The 22,627-nt window shown below is 46.5% G+C and overlaps 1 long non-coding RNA gene across 3 annotated transcripts; it reads left to right on the forward strand.

Annotated features, from left to right (window-relative positions):
- The first annotated feature begins 53 nt into the window (after nucleotides 1-53).
- Nucleotides 54-18,336, forward strand: LOC307096646. 3 transcript variants are annotated; one of them, XR_013813304.1, is made up of 5 exons: nucleotides 54-8,838; nucleotides 9,707-10,744; nucleotides 11,111-11,600; nucleotides 16,637-16,795; nucleotides 17,060-18,336. It is a non-coding gene; the product is annotated as an uncharacterized lncRNA (long non-coding RNA). The 3 variants fall into 3 exon arrangements; XR_013813302.1 differs by having other exon boundaries at nucleotides 54-10,744; XR_013813303.1 differs by lacking the exon at nucleotides 11,111-11,600 and having other exon boundaries at nucleotides 54-9,818.
- Nucleotides 18,337-22,627: the final 4,291 nt, after the last annotated feature.

A 22,627-nucleotide genomic window follows, 5' to 3' on the forward strand; every position in this document is an offset into this window, starting at 1 on the left:
AGTTTTTAATTGATTACAGGGAAGAAGGGAGAGAGAGAGGAGAGAGAGAGAGAGAGAGAGAGAGAGAGAGAGATCATGAGAGAGAATTATAGATTGGGTATCTCCTGCATGCCTCCTTCTGGGGATCCAGTCCACAACCGGGCATGTACCCTAACCATGAACCTAACCGTGACCTACTGGGTTCACAGATGGATGCTCAACCCCTGAGCCAAACCAGCCAGGGCTTTCTTCCAATTTTTAACCATATTTATTTGCTATTGTGTGTTTTGAATACTTTTTCTAGTTTATAGTAAAATAGATCTCCTTTTGCATATGTTGAATTGTGCTTTCCAAATATTAAATTCTTGTTTTATTTACAAACTAGTGGTCCACTGCTCGGATTCCAGCACATTGAAAGGAATTAATTAGAAGAAACATCTTAATATCACTACTGGCCCCTTCTCTATAACTGAAGTGTCAGAGATGAAAGAAAATTAGTAAAATGTATATTAAAATAGTATATAAATTGATTAATAAATAGAAAATTACAGCATGATATAACAACAAAGACTTACAAAAACATGATATAGATAAAATATTGATGAAAGCAATGACTGATAATTGATTAAACTTATTCTAATATCTCCCTGTTTACCACATTAAGAGTAAAACCCTTTTCAGAGTGCTTGACTAATTTTCTTTGTGATAAAATATTTACAACTTTAATGTCACAGGCTCCTGGAACTCGAGAGGAAGCAAAATATAACTGACCATGTCTGAAAAGGGATTTAGGTAGGAATATTCCTACTCTGTCTGGAGTTTGTCCTTGTGATTTATTAACAGGTACATTTTGTCATTGACACTGCTTTCTTTCAGCTTCAGAATGTCAACAGAAATGACCAAATTCATGATCCACAATGACAGATTGAACCACACGTACGTGATTGGCACCAGCTAGCACTTTATATGTATTTGCATTGTGAAAGTCAACTTTTTTTTTTATTATTGATTACAGAGAGAAAGGGAGGGGAAGAGAGAGAGAGAAATATCAGTGGTAAGAGAGACACATCAATTGGTTGCCTCCTGCATCTGCCCAACTAGGGTTGATCAAGGCTGCAACTGAGGTACGTGCCCTTGACTGGAATTCAATCCAGAACCTATTTGTCCTCAGGTTGATGTTCTATCCAATGAGCCAAACCGGTCAGGGCATCAAGGTTTAGTTTTAAATTGCCAATGCGCGTCCCGTGTACGGGATGGTTGGTCGACGGACTTACCGTCAGTCACTTATTCTTTTATATATACAGAAGATTCCATGTTTTTGGCAACTCTGCATTCAGGAAGTCTAGTGTGGCTATTTTTCCATTAGGCTCAATGTCTACCAGTGTTTACCCATAAAGTGATTTTAATGAATTGATGCAGAACAGTGTTCGGCAAACTGTGGCTCTCAAGCCACATGCGGCTCTTTGGCCCCTTGAGTTTTTAGCAAAGGCCAGCTTAGGAGTACCCTAATTAAGTTAATAACAATGAACCTATCTATATAGTTTATGTTTTAAAATTTTGGCTCTCAAAAGAAATTTCAATCGTTGTACTGTTGATATTTGGCTCTGTTGACTAATGAGTTTGCTGACCGCTGATGTAGAATGTTTTCAGCAACACTGTTGTCTTCTTCATGGCCTTTATTATTGTGTTACATAACATGACTTTCTCTCTGTATCACAATATTTGCTTTATTTGGTTGATCTGATCCGAATGCACATATCTTCAATATATTCCTATGATTTCCAAGTATGGTCTCCCACCCTCCAGTTGATTTCCTTTTCATTTAATTTTGTTATTGCTTTTGTGCTGGGAAAAAGCACTTTGATTTGTTTTAGCTCTGACTGTTGATTTTCTCTTTTTTTGCCCGGTGGTTGGTGCCACATCCCAGAAATCATGTCCAAAACAAGTCTCCAATCGGTTTCCCTGGGTCGTCTTGAAGAACTTCAAAGTTTTAACATGGACATTTAATATTTTCATGCAATCTGAATAAATGTTTATCGGTGCTTTTGTTGTTTTCCATATGAGTACCTGTTTTTTCAATAACCCTCATTGAAGAAACTGTCCTTTTTTTTTTCTTTTTTTTAAATATATTTTACTGATTTTTTACAGAGAGGAAGAGAGAGGGATAGAGAGTTAGAAACATGGATGAGAGAGAAACATCGATCAGCTGCCTCCTGCACACTCCCCACTGGGGATGTGCCCACAACCAAGGTACATGCCCTTGACCGAAATCGAACGTGGGACCCTTAAGTCCACAGTCTGATGCTCTATCCACTGAGCCAAACTGGTCCGGACGAAACTGTCCTTTTTTAAGATTTCTTGTGGTTTTGTCAAAGATTACCTGAACCTATGGGCCTGGGTTTATTTCTGTGTTTTTTGCCTTTGTTTTTGGTTGTATTTCAATACCAAACTGTTTGGTTGCTTTGGCTTTGTAATAGATTGAAAACAGCAAGTGTGATGCCACCTCGCTTGTTCTTGCTTAAGATTAAGTTTGCTATTTGAGATCATTTGAGGTTTCTGAGATTGGAGTTATCATCCAGATTGCATTTGATTTGGAGATTGCTTTGGGCAGAACAGGATTTTAAGGATATTAATTTTTCAAATGCAAGTACACCGGATATCTTTTCACTTTTTGTGGTTTCTCCCATTCTTTCACCACTGTGTTCTAGCGTTAGGTGTACAGATGTTACATCTTTATGGTTAAATTTATTCCTGAGTATTTTATTCTTTTTATTGCTATTTTAAACTTGACTATTTCCTTCATTTTTTTTTAATGAGTTGTTGATTTTTTAGAAGGAGAGGAATGGAGAGAGAGAGAGTGAAACATCCAGCTGAGAAACAGCGATCAGCTGCCTCCTGCACGCTCCCTACCTGGGTTCTTGCCCACAACCTGGGCATGTGCTCTGACCAGCAATAGAACTGGTGGCCTGTCAGTTCATGGGAAAATGATCAATCAACTGAGCAACACCATTGAGGGTCCTTTCTTCCTTTCTTTATCAAAAAATCCACTGTTGGTATTTAGAAATGGAACTGATATTTGTATGTTGATATTTTATCCTGGAACTTTTTTAAAAATTTCTTTTTTATTTAATACTGGTGGCCAGGTGCACAGATTCTTGCACCCACCATGTTCCCCAGGGACACCAGCCCTGCTGCCCCGCCTCTGCTCCCAGCCTCTTGGTCTCAGCCAAGTGGACACCCACAACTTGGATGCGCACTTTCATCAGGGCAGCGGCTGTGCAGAGCCAAGCTGGCTCCAGGCCTAGGTTGGGTGCACCCTTCCCCCACCCCAAAGTCCTCTCCTTCGCAGACTCTGGCGCCCCAAGTCCACTGGTGCACAGGTGTTGACAGAGCCGGCAGGGGTGCTGGAAAGTGTTGCACATGGAGGCTGAGAGCCCAACCTGCCAGATCCACAGTCCTGGGCTTGTGGCCACCCAGCTGCTCTCTCTCTGTGGAGTCAGAAGGAGATGACGCCCGAGGCGGGGCATGGACAGGGAACACGGGACAGGGGGCCTGGAGTGGGGCCTGTGTGAAGGGGCTTGTTTTTCTCGCTCCGACTCAAAGTTGTTTGGGATCCTGGTCTCAGCTGCACGATCGCAGGGCTTCACATTTTGACAGGATATCCTGGAGCTCTCCAGAAGTGGCCTTGTGAATCAGTCTACAGCTGTCCCACGTCTATATTTATTTGGGCCTTATCTTAATCAGGGATTGGTGCCTTCTTTACTTCTCTCCAATCCTCTTTAGGGCAGTAGGCTGGACGATGGGGGGGTCCCCCACCCACTCACACCCCCACACACACACCTGTCTTGGCTGTCGGCCTGCGTCCTCTTGCCAGCTCCCACAGGGGTGGGGGGTGGGAGGTGGGGATGAGGAAGAGCAGCTGCTGCGTTGAGCGTTTGTTCCCTGGTGGTCAGTGCTTGTCATAGCGACTGGGCATTCGGCCTTTTGGGCGATTTGCATATTATATTTTAGTATATAAGGTAGGATTTGTTTATTGCTTTTAAAGTGAGTGAGACACAGACATTGTTCTCTTCCACCCATATTTTTATTCATTGGCTGCCCGCTGCATGTACCCTGATGGAAAATCAAACCCACTACCTTGGCCCATCGGATCCACACTCTCACAAACCAAGCCACCTCGCTAGCGCTCTGAATTTTTTAAATTAATTTTGGAAGTTTATAGTGAGTTTGATAGAGCTAAACTAGGTTGACTCCATGAAGTTTTTTTTGTTACTTTTATAATGCTTCTTTTGTTCTGTACCCGCCGTTCTGCAACTCTTCTTGCTGCCCTTCCCTGTAAACCGCGAGAATGTAACAGTTGCACAAACCTGCCAATAGGAATGCAGAGAAGTGGACTCAGTCCAAATTAGGCAAACTGCACAGTACCCCTGTGTAACCAGACCCTTGATCCTGCCCCCTGACCAATCGACGGGGGCCACGAACGTTCCCCCTGCCCACTGCTTTGGACCCCCTATAAAGCCTTTGTTCTCCCAAGCTTCTCTCTCTCTCCCGCTGCTGCGCCGGTGACTGTTGGAGATGGGAGCTCGTGCTAGCACGAATAAAGGTTCTTTTGCTTTTGCATCGGTCTCAGCTGTTCCCTGGTGGTCTCTGGGGATCATGAAATCTGGGTATAACATTTGGGGGCCCACCCGGGATCCCCAAGACCCCGGAGGGACCTCAGACCTGGAGAACCTGACTGGCCATGGTAGGTGTCTGTTTGTCTTTTGTCTCTTGTGTGAGCTCGAATCTGAATTTCTGGCAGTGCCTGAAGCGGTCTAGGTGGACACACTGGAAGACCACGGGTGGGAGGAATCGGGAGACGTTCCAATTCTCCTTCAGGAGGGACGTGTATTCCCCTTACAATCTGAGACGAGGCGGGTCGCTCCTGCCAGTCGGCGTGAGGCTGTCGTCTAGCTTTTGGTTTTGCTTCCACGGAGTTGGAAGACTGTTCTCTGGGGCCCTTTGTTTGTCTGTGTTTGTGTTTCTCTGTTTTATTCTGTGAACTTACTGGATGGACATTATGGGACAGACTCAGCCCACTCAAAGTGAGTGGAAGGGGGGGCTTGATAGCGCCCCCACCTCCGGAGGCCATAGAGCTTCCTCAGACAAATTAATCAGGAGTCAGGAATCAGGTGACTGTTGAAACTCTGGTAAATATATGGTAGGAGCCAAAAACTCAGACTGTTTGGTATATAAATGTAAGTGTAAGAGTCTATGTAAAATAAAAACTACTCTGTGCTATCTGGCTGTACACATGAGAGTATTTGTTATCTCTTTCTATTGTTTAATTTGTTTAAAGATAAAACCTGCTGTGATAGTCTGCAAACGTCTTAAGCAGCGCTGCTGAGTAATTTTTTTCTCAGAGATGTTTGCTCTCTACCATGGTGGGAGGGAATCATCCCATTTAGTTAATAGAAATTTCTCTCTCTGTTTGTATGTTTGTATAAGTAAGAGTTTCAGTTTGCTCTGATTTGTGAGTTTGCTACATTTCAAAGAACAAAGAACTTTTATTTATGGCTTTCTTATCTCTTTTGGTGCTGGGAGACTTCCAAGGACAGGGCTCACAGCTCCACAGGGCAGAGAGATTTACAGGCCCTGTCCCTGCTGGTGACATCATAGTCCAACATGGAACTAAGGCTGAAGTTATTATTAACTCTCTATAGACCCCGTTAACTGTTTGTTTAACTTACTGTTTTCAGTCATTAGGATCCTCATAGAGGACATAACCTGGACTTTCCCTTCCTCTCTCATCCTGATTCTGATAGCATCTGTAACTGGATTAAAGATCTTTTCTTTCAGGAGGCCATCCAAGCTTTCAGCTTGCAAGAAATCTCCCTCCTGAGGAAGAGGAGAAGGACCCCCCAGAAGGGGCTGGAGGCTCTCCCTCCTGACAGGTGTTTGTTTTGTGTGTTTTCGTGTTGGTGTCAGGACTGTTTGTTTTGTCTTGTTGTCTTGGTTTGTCTGTCATATTTAGGCCCTATGTGTGTATTATTTGTTGAGTTTTGATTTGTCAAGGTTTTGTCAGTTTGTTGTCAGTTAGTTGAAATCCTCTTAGAGGACATTGAGTGGTTCTTCCCTTCCTGTTTAACCTTTGACTGTATGATTAAATTACTGTGCTTTTTACCAAGGTTCCTTGCAAGGTTTTGCCTCTCCTGGAATAACCCTCTATGTATAACCTGTCCCTCCCCGAGCCAGACTGCAGGATGACTTTTCCTTCACAGTCTCTGGCGGACTCCAGGAGTGTTTTAACTTTTTTTCCTTTAACACACTGGTCCTGCCCAGTGGCCTGCGGTGGTGGTGTCAGCGGAGCCAGAAAAAGCGGTGGCTGTGGCGGGGCCGCGGAGTTTGCGAGTCTATTCATCTTGTTTCCTTTGTCCAACATGAGTGCCATTTCTATTTTGCTGAAACATGGGTCAAGAATCCTGTCTTGGGATATGGGAAAGGGAAGCCCCCATCAGGGGACTTAGAGGCAGTGTTCCTGTTATCTGCTCAGGTCCCAAGACTATAAGAATACTTGTTTACTAAAATGGTATAAGTACAGATGTTTATTTAATATTTTGTTTGTCTGCCTGGTTGTAATTATTTGTTCATATGTAGAAGTCTGTAAGAAGGAGGAGGGGAAAAAAAAAGTCACCCAGCCTTCAGCACCCCTCTACTCTGTCTTACAGGGGGGAACCGAAGAAGAATTAATTTTTCCTCCCCTGTATTAGCCCCCAGGATGCCGAGAGACGCAATCCTCCCCCTCCTGGGGAAGCAGACCCTGTTCCGAGAGCAGGGGGCGGAGGCGCTCCAGTGGGAAGCCCGCCCATTACCAGACAAAGGGCTCAAAGGGAGCAGACTGCCTCCACCGCTGACTCCACCATTCTATACCTGCAAGCCACCGGTTCCCCAAACGCGGGGGGAAATCAGCCCTATCACTACTGGCCTTTCGCCACTAGTGACCTTTACAATTGGAAAGCTCAGAATCCTAAGTTTTCTGAGAAGCCGGCAGGGCTTATTGATTTACTAGACTCTGTCCTTTTCACCCATTAGCTGACTTGGGATGACTGTCAGCAGCTTTTGCAGGTCCTATTCACCACCGAGGAGAGGGAGAGAATACTCAATGAGGCCCAAAAGTTAGTTCCGGGCGCAGACGGGAATTCTACCACCAACCAGGCTCAGATAGATACCTCTTTTTCTCTAACTAGGCCTGAATGGGATTTCAACATGGCAGAAGGTAAAGAGAGGCTCTGGGTCTACCACCAGACTCTAATGGGGGGTCTCCGCATGGCTGCTAGGAAGCCGACTAATCTGGCCAAGGTAGGGAATGTTCAACAGGGAAAAGATGAGTCTCCAGCGGCCTTCCTAGAGCGAGTCATAGAGGCATTCTGTACCTATACCCCCATGGACCCAGAGGCTACCGAAAGCAAGGCGGCTGTTGTCATGGCCTTTGTAAACCAATTGGCTGCAGACATTAGGAGAAAATTGCAGAAGGTAGATAGATTAGGAGAGAAAAATCTGCAGGACTTGCTGATAGCCGAGAAGGTGTACAACAATCAGGAGCCGCCTGGAGATAAACAGGCTCACGCTGTGGCGGCTGCCAGCAGTAAGCAAACCCGAGACCTAGCTAAGATCCTGCTCGCCACCACCACGGACTCTTCCAAGGAACAGAACCGCCGTCTCCGCTGACTCGCCAGCAACCAGGAGGACGGTAAGGGGACCTCCCGGGGCGGGAGGCGGAAGCTGCAGAAAGATCAGTGTGCTTACTGTAGGGAGATTGGGCACTGGAAACAAGAGTGTCCTAAAAGGGAGGCGAAGCAAATCGAGTGAAGGTCCTGGAGCTAGATGAACTGAGTGATTAGGGGAGTTGGGGTTCAGACCCCCTCCCTGAGCCCAGGGTAACTCTTAGAGTGGAGGGGACCCCTATTGACTTCCTTGTCGACACTGGAGCGCAACACTCGGTCCTCCGTACGCCTCAAGGAAAATTAGCAAATAAGAAGTCTTGGGTGCAAGGGGCAACTGGTATGAGCCAGTATTCATGGACTACCCGAAGAACGGTGGATTTAGGGATGGGACGAGTATCCCACTCTTTTATGGTAATTCTGGAATGCCCCTACCCACTGTTAGGACGAGACTTGCTCACTAAGATCGGAGCTCAAATAACTTTCAGACAAGGGGGGCCTCAGGTTACTGATGGCGAGGGCCACCCCATTCAGGTCCTGACCATGAGGCTGGAGGATGAGTACCAGCTTCACCAAAAAGCCTCTCCAGTAGAGGACAGCATGGACAAATGGCTGCAGAAGTTCCCCACGGCTTGGGCGGAGACAGGGGGAGTGGGGCTCGCCGCCCACAGGGCCCCAGTCCTGGGAGATTTAAAACCAGGGGAAGGCCCGGTGAGAGTCAAATAGTACTCCATGCCTCAGGAAGCCCGGAAGGGAATTCAGCCAAACATTCGGAGACTGAGGGGTATAGGGGTGCTGGTCCCCTGCCAGTCTGCCTGGAACACCCCCCTCCTGCTAGTCAAGGAGCCCCACACGAATGACTACCAGCCAGTACAGGACCTCCGGGAAGTAAATAAAAGAGTTATGGACATACATCCAACGGTCCCCAACCCATACACTCTCCTAAGCTCTCTGGCGCCCTCCCATGTCTGGTATACTGTGTTAGATTTGAAGGATGCCTTTTTCAGTTTGCCGCTGGCACCCCACAGTCAACCCCTGTTCACCTTCGAGTGGCATGACCTCGAAGAGGGCTACAGCGGACAACTGACATGGACCCGGCTGCCTCAGGGGTTCAAGAACTCGCCCACCATCTTCGACGAGGCCCTGCACGAGGACCTGAGTGAGTACCGGAGAACACACCCCAACCTCACTCTCCTTCAGTATGTGGACGATATCCTGATTGCAGCAGACACGGCTGAAGACTGCAAGCAGGGGACAAGGGACCTGCTGGCCTCCCTGGGGGCCCTTGGGTACCGGGCTTCTGCGAAGAAGGCCCAGATATGCAGAGAAAGGGTTAGTTACCTGGGATACATCCTGGAGGGTGGACAGCGGCGGCTGTCAGATGCCAGAAAAGAGACTATGCTGAAAATCCCAACCCCCACCTCCCGAAGGGAAGTAAGGGAATTCCTAGGATCGGCTGGCTACTGCCGCCTCTGGATACTGGGTTTTGCAGAGATTGCCAGGCCTCTATACGAGGCAACCAAGGAGGGAAAGGCATTTGAATGGACTGAGAGAGAGGAGACAGCCTTTAAGTAGTTAAAGAAAGCCCTCCTAAATGCTCCAGCCCTGGGCCTTCCAGACATCGAAGCCCTTCCATCTCTTCGTAGATGAACACAATGGAATAGAGAAAGGGGTCCTGACTCAAACCCTAGGCCCCTGCAGCCGCCCAGTGGCTTATTTGTCCAAGAAGTTAGACCCTGTAGCTGCCGGCTGGCCGCCATGCCTAAGAATTATTGCGGTGACAGCTCTCTTAGTCAAGGACGCCGATAAACTGACCCTGGGGCAGGAAGTCTGGATCACAACCCCACATGCAATAGAGGGAGTCCTGAAACAGCCTCCTGATAGATGGATGAGCAACACACGGATGACCCATTATCAGAGCCTCCTGCTCAACCCTCCCAGAGTGCGGTTCCACCCCAGTGCGGCCCTCAATCCTGCAACCCTACTGCCTGACCCTGACCTAGATGCCCCCCTACATGACTGTGCAGGAATCCTAGAGCAAGTGCATGGGCTCCGGAAGGACCAGACCGACCAGCCCCTTCCTGATGCAGATGTCACCTGGTTTACGGACTGAAGCAGCTTCGTACAGGATGGAAGCAGGTATGCGGGTGCAGCTGTAGTCACTGAAACGGACACTGTATGGGCAGAGGCCCTGCCCTCTGGGACATCAGCCCAGAGAGCAGAGCTTGTGGCCCTCACCAAGGCCCTGACACTGGGAGTTGGAAGGCGGCTCAACATCAACACAGACAGCCGTTATGCGTTTACCACCGCTCATGTTCATTGGGGCAATCTACCATGAAAGAGGGTTACTAATAGCAGAGGGGCAGACTATAAAGAATAAACAGGAGATACTCGACTTGCTCTCGGCCTTATGGCTCCCCGCCAAATTGGCCATCATACACTGCCAAGGGCCAGAAGGCTGACGACCCAGTGGCAAGAGGAAACCGCAGGGCTGACCAGGTGGCCAAGGCAGTAGCCCTTTCTCCAATCCCCACTATGGCCCTACAGCTCCCAGACCCAGGGGACCAAGTACTGCCAGTTCAGCCAGGATATTCCCTGGAGGAGTTACAGCGCATTAGGAACCTTCCCCAAGCACAGGAGGAGAAGGGGTGGTGGTATACACCACAAGGGGAGCTCATACTGCCAGACCAGCTTGGAGTCTCCATGATAAATCACATGCACCGGTCCACTCACCTGGGGGCACGAAAATTAAAGGACTTAATCCGACACGAAAGAATTAAGATCCACCAGCAGGACATTAAAATAGAGTAGGTTGTATCTGCCTGCAAGACCTGTCAACTCACAAATGCGAGAACCGGGCCGAGTGAAAAAGGAACCAGGCTCAGAGGAACCAAGCCTGGAGCACAACGGGAGGTCAACTTCACTGAGGTTAAACCAGGAAAGTATGGCTATAAATATCTTTTAGTATTTGTAGATACCTTCTCCGGACGGGTAGAAGCATACCCAACTAAGCATGAAACAGCTCAGACGGTAGCTAAGAAGCTGCTGGAAGACATCTTGCCCAGGTACGGTTTTCCCGCTGAGATAGGGTCGAACAATGGACCAGCCTTTGTCTCGCAGGTAACACAGGCAGTGGCCAAGGCCATTGGGGCAAATTGGAAATTGCATTGCGCTTATAGGCCCCAAAGCTCAGGGCAGGTAGAGAGAATAAATAGAACTCTAAAAGAGACCCTTACCAAATTGACCATGGAGACTGGCGGGGACTGTAGCTCTCCTTCCATATGCCCTTTACCGGGTTAGGAACTCCCCCTACACCCTGGGTTTTACTCCTTATGAGATCATGTTCGGCCGGCCACCCCCTATTATCCCTAACCTTAAAGCTGAATTTCTTGCAGAATTTGAAAGTCAAGAACTGTTTCTTTCCTTGGAAGGGCTCCAGAGGGCACACGAGGACATTTGGCCACGCCTCCGTGCTATCTATGAGATTGGCTCAGCCCCGACTCTTCATTAGCATAAGCCCGGGGACTGGGTCTACGTGAAGAGACACCGCCGAGAGACCCTTGAGCCACGTTGGAAGGGTCCCTATGTCGTGGTGCTGATGACCCCCACCGCTCTCAAAGTAGACGGTGTCGCGACCTGGGTCCATCACACCCACGTTCGGCCAGCAGACCCCTCAGCAATCTGGGAAGACTTCATCGCCCAGTGGAGCATTACTCGAGACCAATGCAACCCGATCAAGCTCAAGCTGCGATGTTCTCAACCTGCCTGATGCTGGTAACCCTGCTTGCGGCCACTCCCACCACCGGGAGTCCTCACACCCCCTTCAACATCAACTGGCAGATCATAGACACGAGCTCAGGAACTATACTTAATCAGACTTCCCAGTTACACTCTAGAGACACGTGATTTCCAGAACTCCAGGTAGACCTCCAGACTTTCTTTCCCGACATCCGGTACTCCCCCGCATTCTTCGGAGGGTATAATGATCCAAAGGCTCTCTGAACCCTGTACTTCTATGTTTGCCCTGGTTAACCACCCTCGTCTCCGCCCTTATTGGGCCCCTTATAATCCTACTCCTGCTGCTGACCTTCGGCCCCTACATCATCAATAGATTAGTTTGGTTCATCAAGGAACGAGTAGTGGTCGTACAGATGATGGTATAAGCACACTAGGTATAAGCATCTACCAACGGAAGAAGAAATGGGAGTACCAACCGACCCATGATTGGGCCTGGAGGTCTCATGACAAGGGGGGAATGATAGAGCTAAATTAGGTTGACTCCATGAAGTTCTTTTTGTTACTTTTATAATGTTTCTTTTGTTCTGTACCCACCGTTCTGCAACTCTTCTTGCTGCCCTTCCCTGTAAACCGCGAGAATGTAACAGTTGCACAAACCTGCCAATAGGAATGCAGAGAAGTGGACTCAGTCCAAATTAGGCAAACTGTACAGTACCCCTGTGTAACCAGACCCCTGATCCTGCCCCCTGACCAATCGACGGGGGCCACGAACGTTCCCCCTGCCCACTGCTTTGGACCCCCTATAAAGCCTTTGTTCTCCCAAGCCTCTCTCTCTCTCCTGCCACTGCACCGGTGATTACTGGAGATGGGAGCTCGTGCTAGCACGAATAAATGTTCTTTTGCTTTTGTTTCGGGCTCGGCTGCTCCCTGGTGGTCTCTGGGGATCATGAAATCTGGGCATAACAAGTTCTTTACAGTTTTCTCCATGTAAGTTCATGTCATTTGTCAACAATTCTTATGCACCATTGTGCTTCAATGTCAGGTGTAATGTCCTGTCTTTCATTTATACTACTTTTACTTCTTTTCCAATTTGGATGCCTTTCATTTCTTCTTCTTGTCTGATCACTATGGCTAGCACTTCCAATACAGGTGTGGTGAAAGTGGGCATTCCTGTCTTGTTCCTGTTCTTAGGGGAAATGGGTTTAGTTTTGGACCACTGAGTATAATGTTGGCTGTAGGTTTCTTATATAATGCTTTATTTATGTTGAGGTATGATCCCTGTACTCCCACTTTGCTGTGAGTTTTTATCAAGAAAGGGTATTGGATTTTGTCAAATGCTCTTTCTGCATCAGTTGATATGATTATATAATTTTTGTCTTTTAATTTGTTTATGTGATGTATCATGTTTATTGATTAGTGGATATTGTACCATCCTTGCATCCCCAGAATAAATCTCACTTGGTCATGGTGTATGATCTTTCTAATGTAATTCTGGGTCCGATTTGCTAGAATTTTGTTGAGGATTTTAGCATCTACGGGGACTACTGTGAATACAGTGGGAGAGCTGCTGTGCAGGAGACACCCCTATGGAGCAGGACTTGCTTCATTGGGGCTTTTGTGCTCAGTGAGTCTGCTCCTTGAGTGTGTTGCTTATGGATGTAAAGAGTTGTAAGCTGGTATGGTATGACACTGCCCACTGGGTACAGTGGCTCTTGGGTCTCTAGGGAGGTGTAAAGTCAGCCACTGACTAGGGCCACCCAGCAGGATCTACAGAGAAATCTGCAGAATCTCCTCTTTGTATTGGGTTTGGAAGGGCCCCGACAAGGCCCAGCTGTGAAGCAAGGAAGGCTAGTGCTGGTGCCAGGTCTTGGGCTTTATTGATAGTTTTGGAACTTCTTGACCCAACTGCAACTTGTTTGACAGATTTTAGCCTGAGCAAGGACAGGCCATTCGTATACAAAAGCTGCATCACACAGCTTGGGTGGCTTGTAAAGTGGGTTTGGTGTGGTCTCAGGGAATCACCAGGGCGAAGCAAACAGAAATGGCTGCCAGTCAGCCCTGGGACCCAGAATGTCCCAGCATAGGTGTAATGACTGCTGTTACCACCTCCATCTGGTAGAAAGCCGCCCTCAAGTTCCATCCCCGATGCCAGTCCATTTTCACTTCATAATTGTCTGGGTCCCCCGCCTTCCCCCCTTCTGAGGTTTGTCCAACAGTGTAATTCAGAGGAAGCGGGAGCTTGTAAATTCAGTTTGTGGTGCTGGCATTGTAAGAGGAGCAACTGGGGTCACCTGCAGCCTCTGTGTCACTGAGCCCCAATATGCAATGGTTTTTACAGCCTGTAGTTCTTACTGCCAGTAGGGTGTTCTCCCCAGCTCTGAGGCCCTGGGCTGGGCATCTTCTGTGGGATTGGGACTCCTTGCCCCTCCAGGTGACCTCTGCAGAGACGACCTCGCTCCCAATTAAAAAAGTGGCCCACATGGGTACAGGACCTGCACCTTCTGTGCCTCCGCACCTCCTACCAGTCTCCGTGTGCTGTCTTCTTTACTTCTCTAGTCATAACACTTCTTTCAGCCAGCTTTCCAGAGGTTCTGGCTGATGGTTGTTCTGTATTTTAGTTTTAATTTTGATGGGGTTGTGGGAGGCAGCGAGTACAGGCCTTTGCCTATACCGCCATCTTGGATGTCCTCTCCCGTAACTTTTCTGAATTTCATTCCTTATTCTTCTTTTATCTTCACCCGAAGAGTGAGAATATTTTTTCCACTGATTTTTTTCTTAGGGATAGAGAGGAGAGATGAGAGAAAGAGAGAGAGAGAAACATCATTTAGTTGCCTCCCTCATGTGCTGCCACTAAGAGGGGGGATCAGACCTGAAATCCACGTCCCTGCACTTTACTAGGAATCGAACCCGTGACCTTCCAGTGTACAGGCAGGCACTCTCAGCACTGAGCGACATGGGCCAGGGCTCTTTATTTATTCTTTAAATTCTTTATTTTTTAAATATATTTTTATTGATTTCAGAGAGGAAGAGAAGGAGAGAGACATAGAAACATGAATAATGAAAGAGAGTCATTGATCAGCTACCTCCTGTATGCCCCCCACTGGAGAGTGAACCCAAAACCTGTGCATGTGCCCTGACAAGGAATAGAATTGTAATGTCCTAGGTTATGGGCCGATGCTCAATCACTGACCTGTACTGGGCAGCCTTTATTTATTGATTTTAGAGACAGGAATGGAGACAGAGAAAGAGAGGGAAACATTGATGTGCTGTTCTACCCATCTACGCATTCATTGATTCTCCCCTACATGTGCCCTGATGGGGGATGGAACCCACAACTGTGGTGCATCGGGACCACATACTCAACAACTGAGCCACCTGGACAGGGCTCTGAATTTGTTTATTAATTTCAGAAGCTCAAATAGGATCTTGACAAATTTCTCTATGGAGGGTCATTTCATTTCCTAACATCAACATCTCTTATGATGTTTTGTGGTTCATAATGTGAGGTGCATTGTCTTAACTTTAATTTCTTTTTTCATTTCTTTGAAGCTTGTTTTCTTGTTTGTTTTTTGCTTTAGTCTAGCTCCAGGTTTGCCAACTTTTGTTTTTTTTTAAAAAAATACCCATCAGGTATCCTTTTATTTTATCTTATCTACCTTTTATTGATGCTTGTTCAAATATTTGTTGTTTCCTTCCTTTGCAAACTTTGGGTTTACGTTCTTGTTGTGTTTCTAGATTCCTGAGATGGTAGGTTAGGTTTTTTTGAGATCTGTTTTCATAATGTAAGCATTTATCCCTATGAAAATTCCTCTTAGAATTGCATTTTCTGAATTTTGTAAATGAATTTTTGTAAGTGGTCTTTTTATTTACTTTGTCTCTAAACTTTTTTGAGTTCTATTTTGTGTTTGGGTACTTGAAAATACATATATATATATATATATATATATATATATATATATATATATATCTTATTGATTTCAGAGAGGAAGGCAGAGGGAGAGAGAGATAGAAACATCAATGATGATAGAAAATCATTGATTGGCTGCTTCCTGCAAGGTCCCGCCCCCCCACCCCCACCACCGCCCCCACCCCGGGATCGAGTCCACAACCTGGGCATGTGCCCTTGACTGGGAAAGAACCTGGGACCTTTTAGTTTGCAGTCTGATGCTCTATCCACTGAGCCAAACCGGCTATGGCTACCTTGAAGTTCTTATTTCTTTGTTTAATATTGGTTTCAGATAAAGAGGAAGAGAGACGGGGGGGGGGGGGGGAGAGAAAGAGAGAGGGAGAAAGAGAGAGAAGGAGGGAAACATCAGTGTGAGGGGAAAACATCAATCAGCTGCCTTCTGCACACAAACTAACTTGAAATGGAACCCGCATACTGATATGTGCCTTGCCTGGAAATTGAATACTAGACGCTTTGTTATACAACCAACTGAGCAATACTGGCCAAGGCAGTCTGTGGTTTTTAAACACAATGATTTCCAGTATTTTTTGAAGAATCCACTATGGCCAATGATAGCAGAAGCACAGAGGCTGCTGGAGGACCCTTGTTTTTGACTGTGGGTATCTTCACGTATGTTTGTTCACCCAATCTTTCCAGTCATCCTTTCTGTACAGTTCTCCTTTATTTGTGTCTGTAATGCTATTTGTCTTCATGGTACCCTGATTCCCATTTCCTGTGGGCTTCTTTGTTTATGCATAGCTGTCTATTTACACTGGGATGGGGGGAGATGCTCATATTTCTGCTCCTGCCAATTTTCTGATGTCACTCACATAGGTCTTTTGCCTGTGATCTCATTTGTCCTTTGTTGTCTACCACAGCGTTGATCATCCATATTTTCTGTTTTTCTTTGAAGATTCGCATCATTTATCCCATGCAATGGCTCAAATGGGCTTTAAGGGGAAGAATCATTTGTGCATCACAGAAGAAACGTGACTTTATGAATGACACAGTAGACCCACAGGCGGTCTTGCCTTGATGAAGCGTCGTTGGGGAAGCTTTCACGCCTGGCCTTTGTTACATTCATAACTAGAAACTCATTTTATTCATCAGTGTTTTCTTACTGTTGCCCAGTCCTTACCCAGTTATGCTTGTTTTGGGTTATTATTGATATTTTGCCAACGACACAGGTTGAATAGTGATCATTTCTACTCCGATTCCCAGCCCACGGATAACCTTAACCTCTCTGGACTTTGCACCTTTGCCTCTTTCACAGGTCTCTCTTTACTGCAAACCAACGTTGGACCATGCCTGAACTACCTTGGAGTGCACAAGTATTATTATATTGACGTTGAACCTCGTGTGCTCTAATACAATTAATGTTTATGGGATGAGCACCTTCAAATGATTCTATACGGACTCACATGGCCAGCAGGTAAGGTCCTCAGAAAAGCCTTTGTGCAGGAACAATGAGTAGAGAATTCTTCTCCTCTTTGTATCCCATCCTGTGCTTCTGTCCTTCCAGTGGTGATATTTTCATTGTTGACTGACCACGTTATGTACTTTAAGAGTGATTTCCTCAGAGTCTACTTCACTTGTCTAGAAAATCTCTCTAGTCATAACCGATAAATATTTATGGTAAAGATACTGTGATTTCATAATATCAACATGTACTTTACCAGATTTTCCTTTTGTTCAGGTTGCTGCTGTGGAGCAGAGAAAGTTGAGACCCCGACTGAACAGAAGGTTTCTGTAAGAGTGTCACAGGCAAGGAATCCCAAGGTAGCCTTATCTTCCCAGAAGAGCCATCCCTGTGAGAGTTGTGGGCTCGTCTTGAGAAACATTTTCCACTTGACTGATCTGCAAAGAACACAACACGGACAGATACTGTTGAGGTGTGGCGCATGTGCAAAACCGTTTTAAAACCGTGTAAAATTTCACCAACAGCACGTGAGACACTTTCAACACAGGTGCGGACAGGATATCATTTGCAAACAGCTGCAATTTCAATGTATCACAGAATCGTTTCACATGTGGGGAGGTTGGGCATGGTGTCTTTAACTGGTCAGGACATCTCCACCTAAAGGGTACTCAGACCAGGGACAGTCCAACTGCAATTTTGACGTGTGGAATGACATTTCAAAGGCGAAAAAATGATTACACCAGAAAAGAATGTAAGGAAGACATTAGTTTTACCCACATGTTTATTCTGGAAAAAGGTGTCTATGTTGGAAGTCAGTGTTTTGATAGCTGTGAATGTGGAAAAAATGTTACCAAATATTCTAGCTTTCATTATCAACAGCGAGGTCACAATGGAGAAAGGCCTTCTCAGTGTAGTGAATTTGGGAAAGCTTTTAGCAGTAGTAACAGCCTAGGTAATCACAAAGCTTTGCACACTGGAGAAAGGCCTTATGAGCTCAGTGAATGTGGAAAAACTTTTACCGGTAGCAGTGTCCTCCATTATGAGCATAGAGTTCACACAGGAGAAAGGCCTCAGGAGTACAATGAGTGTGGGAAATCTTTTACCAGTAACAGTATTCGTCATTGTCATCGGAGAGTTCACACTGGAGAAAAGCCTTATAAATGCAGTGAATGTGGGAAAGCTTACAGCACTAGCAGTCATCTTTATTGTCATCAGAGACTTCATACAGGAGAAAAGCCTTATACATGCAGTGAATGTGGAAAATGTTTTACCTCTAAACGCATCCTTCATCAACATCAAAGAGTTCATATGGGAGAAAAGCCTTATAAATGTAGAGAATGTGGGAAAGCTTACAGCACTAGCAGTAATTTTTGTCATCATCAGAGTTCATACGGGAGAAAAGCCTTATAAATGTAGTGAATGTGGGAAATCTTTTACCCAGAATACTAGCCTTCATAGTCATCAGAGAGTTCATACAGGAGAGAAGCCTTATAAATGCAGTGAATGTGGAAAATGTTTTACTCAGAGCACTACCCTTCATTATCATCAGAGAATTCACACTGGAGAAAAACCTTATCAAAGCAGTGAATGTGGGAAATCCTTTACCCATCGCATTGCCCTTCGTAATCATCAGACACTTCATACAGGGGAAACGCCTTATAAGTGCAGTGAATGTGGAAAATCTTTTAAAGGGTGCAATGCTCTCCAATATCATCAGAGAGTTCACACTGGAGAAAAAAAGCCTTATCACTGCAGTGAATGTGGAAAATGTTTTACAAATAGCAGTGGTCTCCAATATCATCAGAGAGTTCACAATGGAGAAAAGCCTTATCACTGCAGTGAATGTGGAAAATGTTTTACAAATAGCAGTGGTCTCCAATATCATCAGAGAGTTCACACTGGAGAAAAGCCTTATCAATGCAGTGAATGTGGGAAATCTTTTACCCATGGCACTGCCCTTCGTAAACATCAGAGACTTCATACAGGGGAAAACATGGTGACAAAGACTATCTTTAGTCCAGGGATGTGGCTTTTTTGGGTTTGGGTGAAAGTTCTTCATTGTTTGTTACATTTTCTGTCATTGAGATGAGACTCTCACCCAGAGGGCATAAGTAGGGGGAATGAATATAGAGTTACAAAACCTGTTCTTCCAGAATAGCTGAACTTATATTTGTTTTCTCTTGGACCATTGATAAAAACTGTAATGAGTAAATTACATGTGTTGACTATAGTGTTTCATAAATCTTGACATGTGCATGAAACTGAAGCCATCATTACAAATTCATAATGCTGACCATATCTGTCTGCGTAATTGGTTCATGACCTCTTTTAATCTGTCCATGTTCGTCGCAGATTTCCTAGTTTCCATGGATTTACATTCCATTTTCATAGAGAACTTTATTTTTCTAAGTATTTTTGTGCTTTAATTTATGTTTCAGAAATACTTGGAGATTAAGTAAAGTTACATTAATAATGCATCTTTATGGTGGGGGTTGATGACAAATATGTGATACCTTAATCAATAAAGTAATTAAAAAAATAATGCAACTTTTTTTCTGATAGATATTCTTTTAAAAAATATATATATATATATATATCCTACCTAATAATAGAGTAAAATGCAAATTGACCGCACCTTCGCTATGCCTAAGCCACGCCCACCAACCAATCAGGGTGAGTATGCAAATTAACCCAACAAAGATGTCGGTTAATTTGCATATCAAGACAGCGTAGAAAGAAGCGAAGCTGTGAAGAAGCAAGCAGGCAGGGCAGCGGAGAAGGGAGGCAAGCCAGTGCTGCCTGACTTAGCCCGATTGGTCCAGGCCGCCATGGACCCAGTAGGCTGGTGGGCAGCACCTGATGTCAACCACAAGGTCCAGGCCATGATAGTGACCGGGCAGACTCGGCAGGCAGCACCTGACGCTGTCCGCAGGGTCCAGGCAGTAATCGGGACCAGGCAGGCCCAGCTGAGAGTGCCCGACATCACCCACGGGACCGGGAAGCCATTGGGACTAAGCATAGCAGCTGTCTGCGGGGTCCAGGGGGCGATCCGGTAGGGCAGGCGGCATGGACAGCGCCTGATGTCACCCGTGGGGTCCAGGCGGCAATCAGGACTGGGCTGGCCCGGCAGATGGCGCCTGACGTCGCCCGCGGAGTCCAGTCTTCAAACGGGACCGGGAGTTTCAGCAGGCAGCACCTGACGCTGCTCACGGGGTCCAGCGGGAGATCAGGACCTGGCAAGTGGCATGGACAGCGCCTGACACTGCCCGTGAGGTCCAGGGTGCTATCGGGACCAGGCATGCAGCATGGACAGCACCTGACGCTACCCACGGGGTCCAGGGGGAGATCGGGACTGGGCAGGCGGCATGGACAGTGGCTGATACTACCCACGGGGTCCAGGCAGCGATCGGGACCGGGCAGGTGGCATGGACACCGCCTGACGCTGCCCGCGGGGTTCCCGCAGCGATCGGGACCTGGCTGGCGGCATGGACACCACCTGACGCTGTCTGTGGGTTCCAGGGGACTATCAGGACCTGGCAGGCAGCATGGATAGCGCCTGACATCACCCACAGGGTGCAGGCGGTGATCGGGACTAGGCAGTTCTAGCAGGCAGCGCCTGATGCTGTCTGTGGGATCCAGGGAGCTATCGGGACCAGGCAGGCGGCATGGACAGCACCTGATGTCACCCGCGGGGTCCAGGCAACGATCAGGACCAGGCAGGCAGCATGGATAGCACCTGATGTCACCCGCAGGGTCCAGGGTGCAATCGGGACTGGGCAGGTAGCGTGGTCAGTGCCTGACTTTGCCTGCGGGCTCCGTAGGTGGAGGTGGCCAGGGTCTCTGGGATCACTGTCTGCCCTGGGCCACCTGAGGACACCAGTGGAGCAGGCCAGGGTTGAACATTTTAATGAAAATCCGATGCCTGTGCCCTGCCCCACCGCGCCCTGTCCCTGGAGAGGAGAGGGAAGTGGGCAGTTAGGAGGCACCGGGGTTCTGAAGTGGCTGGGAACAACCTGCAGGTGAGCTACCAGGAAGAGGTGCTGAACCATGAGGATGCAGAGGGCTGGCTGATGGAGGTGAGCAAAGATGCAGATGAGGCGGCTCTTGCCAGCACTGAGCTGGAAAAGTGCATCGAAAGCCTGATGGACAAAATCGCCTTTCTGAAGAAGGTGCATGTCCAGTATGCTCAGATCTCCGTGGAAATGGACGTGTTCTCCAAGTCCGACCTCTCCACTATGCTCAAGGACATCCGCACCCAGTATGAGAAGCTGGCTGCCAAGAACATGCAGAATGCTGAAGAATGGTACAAGAGCCGTTTCACCATGCTGACAGAGAGCACTGCCAAGAGCACCTACATGGTGCAGGCCAGCAACTGCTCAAGGCCAAAACCCTGGAGATTGAAGCAAGCTGGGGCATGAACAAAGCGCTGGGAAAGCAGCTGCAAGAGCTGGAGGATAAGCAGAACACTGATATTAGTGCTATGCAGGACACAATCAACAAATTAGAAAATGAGTTGAGAACCGCAAAGAGTGAAATGGCAGGATACTTAAAAGAATACCAGACCTCTTCAATGTGAAGATAGTTTTGGATATTGACATTGCAGCTTACAAGAAACTCTTGGAAGGTGAGGAGAACGGCTCAGTTTCACCAGCATGGGAAGCATAGCCAGCAGCTACTACCAGAGTTCCCAGGTCTTTGGTCGATCTGCCTACGGTGGTTTACAGACTAGCTCCTACTTGATGTCTGCTCACTCCTTCCCTTCTTAGTACACCAGCCACGTCCAGGAGGAGCAGATCTAGGTGAAGGAGACCATTGAGGCTGCAAAAGCCGAGGAAGCTAAGGATGAATCCCCTTCTGAAGGAGAAGCTGAAGAGGAGGAAAAGGAGAAGGAAGAGGCTGAGGAAGAGGAAGGAGAGAAAGAGGAAGAAGGTGCCAAGGAAGAATTTGAGGCTGCAAAGGAGGAAGAAGGAGTTGGATGTGAAGGAGACGATGCCCAAGAAGCTGAGGACGAGAAGAAAGATGAAGGTGCTGGGGAGGAGCAAACAACCAAGAAGAAAGATTGAGCCCTTCTTTCCTTAATTATTTCAGGAATAATCCTCCCAAAACCAGGTCAACCCCGCCACCAACCAAGCAGTTGAGTTCCCAATACTATATGAATTAAGAAGTCAATATATATAACATTCTGAGGTGACTCAGGTTGGACATTAAATGTTATGCTATGACTTTTCTCATTATGCAAAGTATCTGTTTGCTTGCAGAGTGGCCTTCCTGGCTTGCTGCCAGCCTGTGCATGGTCCACACTTATGAGTTCAGGATCTATGACAATGTGAATAATTCAGATGTTTACAATAAAAACACATGAATACAGGAATTCACTAATGTTAATGTTAAATTTCATGGAAAAAATAATCCTTTGAATATTTGGTGGTTAGAAATTAAAGACCTCAAATCATGTGCAATAAACAGTAAATAAAGTTACACTGAATGACAAAAAAAAAATACATTAGGGGCCAGGAAATGTCAAAAGAAGTGGGGAACCATTCCCAGATCAGGAAGGGAAGTCACAGGGTATATATTATTGCTACAAATACAGTATTTCCTACTACTTACAACATATACAATGTAATGTATTAGATGCCTTCCTATTGGATGAAGTATGTATTCTCATAGAGTAATACTGGTAGATATGTTATAGTTATGGCAGTATGTCATATCCTATCTATATTAATAAAAGGGTAATATGCTAATTATACCATGAGACCTTCCAGATGTCCTTCTGGACAAAGCCATGGTGGTGGGGATGAAGCAGAAGCGGTTATGGGTAATCAGACCAGGAGGGGAGGG

This window comes from Cnephaeus nilssonii (assembly GCF_951640355.1).
Source record: "Cnephaeus nilssonii genome assembly, contig: SCAFFOLD_114, whole genome shotgun sequence".
NCBI lineage: Eukaryota > Metazoa > Chordata > Mammalia > Chiroptera > Vespertilionidae > Cnephaeus > Cnephaeus nilssonii.